This window comes from Triticum aestivum, unplaced genomic scaffold (assembly GCF_018294505.1).
Source record: "Triticum aestivum cultivar Chinese Spring unplaced genomic scaffold, IWGSC CS RefSeq v2.1 scaffold269938, whole genome shotgun sequence".
NCBI lineage: Eukaryota > Viridiplantae > Streptophyta > Magnoliopsida > Poales > Poaceae > Triticum > Triticum aestivum.
Genome location: NW_025242167.1, coordinates 1 through 3,166, shown reverse-complemented (window position 1 = coordinate 3,166; position 3,166 = coordinate 1). Strand labels below are relative to the sequence as shown.

The 3,166-nt window shown below is 41.1% G+C and overlaps 4 non-coding genes and 1 pseudogene across 4 annotated transcripts; all 5 read left to right on the top strand.

The window, feature by feature from the left end:
• Nucleotides 1–150: 150 nt before the first annotated feature.
• On the top strand, nucleotides 151–306 carry LOC123176915 (small nucleolar RNA snoR134). The gene has a single exon (XR_006488703.1). It is a non-coding gene; the product is annotated as a small nucleolar RNA snoR134 (small nucleolar RNA).
• Nucleotides 307–355: 49 nt separating this feature from the next.
• On the top strand, nucleotides 356–442 carry LOC123176914 (small nucleolar RNA U36a). The gene has a single exon (XR_006488702.1). It is a non-coding gene; the product is annotated as a small nucleolar RNA U36a (small nucleolar RNA).
• A 73-nt stretch (nucleotides 443–515) lies between these two features.
• Nucleotides 516–610, top strand: LOC123176910 (small nucleolar RNA Z223). Its single transcript, XR_006488700.1, has one exon. It is a non-coding gene; the product is annotated as a small nucleolar RNA Z223 (small nucleolar RNA).
• Nucleotides 611–669: 59 nt separating this feature from the next.
• On the top strand, nucleotides 670–778 carry LOC123176911 (uncharacterized; annotated as a pseudogene).
• A 104-nt stretch (nucleotides 779–882) lies between these two features.
• Nucleotides 883–988, top strand: LOC123176912 (small nucleolar RNA snoR97). Its single transcript, XR_006488701.1, has one exon. It is a non-coding gene; the product is annotated as a small nucleolar RNA snoR97 (small nucleolar RNA).
• The last annotated feature ends 2,178 nt before the right edge of the window (nucleotides 989–3,166 follow it).

Sequence of the window (3,166 nt, the reverse complement as noted above, 5' to 3'; positions counted from 1 at the left end):
GTTTTAGCAACTGAATGACTGTTATAAAGTGGTGTTTGTAATATATACAGCTAAGTAATGTAGAATGTTCCAACATATCTGTTGGCTAACTCCGAATGGATCGTATTTTTTATCTCTTGGTTATTAGTAAATATATATATTTTTTGGTTTTTGCACAATGCTAACCATGGGCTTGTCGGATGGATCTCGGTCTCTTGTGATGAAGGAAAGCCCCAAGGTTGTGCTAGATCTACACCGTCGTTCAGTGCTGCAGGCCATGACACTACACATGGATGAGTGGCCTGTGTCAGAGTAATGGATACACTCGTAACTTTTTTCCTGACCTTGTTCCTTGTTTTGGATCTCTTTTGGTTGATGGCAGCAATTAGAATCTTATCCACGCTTCTGATTAACTCATGAAGTACAGGGACAAAACATGGTTGATTTTCTTATATGATTTCCTTATTCCTTATCTTCGTCCCCTGTTTTGTTCTTCCTATTATGTTGTTCAGTTGGTGCCTTTGCTCTAGTTTCTTACATGGCGGTGATGCTAAACACTTTCAGCAAGCATGCCAGTTATACTTCTTATAATTCATGACTGAAAAACCTATTATATAGATCTGAGCCATGACCTAGCAACATCAAACTTGTTTAGCTTTTGATTCTATGCTATGTTCTCTCTCCCCAGACATCAACCATGTGAAGAACCGACGATGCAGATGACCTCGGGATCCTGTTTACGGGATGAACCTGCCTAGAGGCGCTGCATCTACAAGACATCGACGGGCAAGTCTGAGGTTCTTCTTGAGCACATGAATCTTTTATTGTCTTGTTTTTTATCTCTATTTTCAGTCACTATAAGTTTGTAGTGATGGTTGTCGAGTTTAACTATCCTCTTACAAGTTCCTCTAATTTGCGGAAGAGGCTGAAAATCTCGGGAGACCATGTGTGGTCATCAGCTTCATCTCTTGTTCCTACGAGATGGGAGTTAAATAATGACACACGATTCCACCATGCCCAATGCATCCTTCAAAATCTATTAGCAAGAATTGAGAAACAAACAATTCCCAACTTAACTTAAAATGTGATAATATTTCCCGAAAAACAAAATAAACCACGTTCCAATGGCTTCAAGTTTTAGTAACCAATATCTAATAGCGGATATGAATCATGTAACATTGATGAAATTCAGAAGCGCAAGTCTTTCTTTCGTGCTATTGTTATGCATGTTTTCGCCATCGATGTCCAACTAGAATTTTCTACATCTAGATTTGTTAGTGAACCGTTGAACTGCAAATATTCGTGTAATCATGTTTTGTACTAGTGAAGGCAGTGACGAGTTGCAAAGAATGTTGTCGCTGTCGCCAGTAGCATAGTATTTGGTGCTGGTAGTATCAGCCAGCATTTGGCATCATTCTTAGAATTTCTAGTGTCTTATTGGATCCAGTCACTATATAAAACATGTAGTTTGTGAAGCTGCTTTGGTTTCTGTGTATATATGCACTGCAGTTTGCTCTACAGGAGGACTAGAGAGAAAGAGGATGTTTGGAAATCTCAGGACAAGGCCCTGTTTATTTTTCGGTCAGTTTTTATCAAGTGGGGGCCAATGTTGGTCTCGTGTCGGAGAGACACACTCAGGGATGTAAGCTTTGGAGTGTATTGTGTGCTTTCACTTACTCATTGTAGGTCCATGTCAAGTAGATTGGCTGAATCCTCCTTTCCTATTCCGAATGTTAGCTCGTTCAATCATTGGATATATAACTTGTATTGGTTGTATGGGGTTTTGTCCCAAAGCTAAAAGTCTCATCCTAGCTTAATTAACTGGAATATAAAAAGTGTTTAGTTCGTGTTTAAATTTGTCCGTGTTTCACTCTCATAGGCGAACCATTTGTGGTTTTGTGCTTGGGATGTATTCATCTCTCAGGTTAGGAAGTTATGAGGAGCCCATCCATAAACAAGAGGAAGTCCAGAATATGATAACTCTGAAAAAGAAAAAACTGTTTATTTTGTTAATTAACTCTTGCTCTCTTGGTTGATGCATACACATTGGCTAACTAGTACTGATAGTTATTCAGCTATTAGAGAAAGATCATACAGTACTTTTACTCCTTCCATTGGCATGTAAGCAACATGAATATTAGGTTTTCACTAAGTATATATATCATCTAATTGTAATTTGCCAAAGAGCATATTTAATTCTCATTTTCCATATAATTAGCATTTTTAGTTGTAGCCAACTAGCGACCCATTTCAGTGCTTTGCACGTTGGTGCCGAGCTAGTATGCATGTATATTTATTCTTTGCAAACATGGATACCATCTTGGTACGGATGCCAACATAGCATGCATGTGTGCTTACACTCTTTTGGTGATTCATGTCAACTTAATGCAGATTATTTTGCTTGTTTTCAGTGAAGCGGCTCTATCTAGATTCAACGCATGAATCTGCCTGCACCCCAGCATGCGCCGATGAGCCGTTGCCCCACACCTCGTAGTGGTGTGGGGTGGTGGTAACCGTATGGCAACATCAGTGTCGTAACCTCTATGTGAGGCAACTACGACTCGGTAGACTACCTCCTCCATGCCCACTACCACGTCTCCCACTGCAGTGCGATGGCAATGTTTCGATCACAACCGTGGCGGTGGTGGCTGCCTCGTCTTGGTTCAGGTGAGTTACTGGTATCCCTATGTCCTGTGCCATGAGATGGTCCGGCCATTGAGCCGTGGCTGATTGTGTTAGCGGCCATCGAGCCAATGATTTAGGGTTTGGGTAGTGATGATAGCATCATTGAAATTGGTCCCAGTGCTGGTTAGGCCCTGGTCCCAGTGCTGGTTTGGCCTTGGTGCTAGAATATAAGCTATTTGTTGGTGTTTGGTACTTATTCCCTCCGTCTGAAAAAGCTTGCCCCTCAAATGGATGTATCTAGCACTAAGTTAGTGCTAGATACATCCAATTGACGGACAAGCTTGGGACAAACTTTCTCGGACGGAGGAAGTAATTAGGATCTTGGCATGCTACTGTCCATGGTGTAGAATTTGATACGAAAGGAACAAATCCTTTTACAACACTTGCTCTAATGTTTGGTAATTGGCCATGTCTAATATATTTAGTATCATGCTGAGGCTGTGCTGGGATCCTACCCTTCGAGCCGTGATAGTTTTTAGGGTGGGGTTTGGCTAGTGGGATG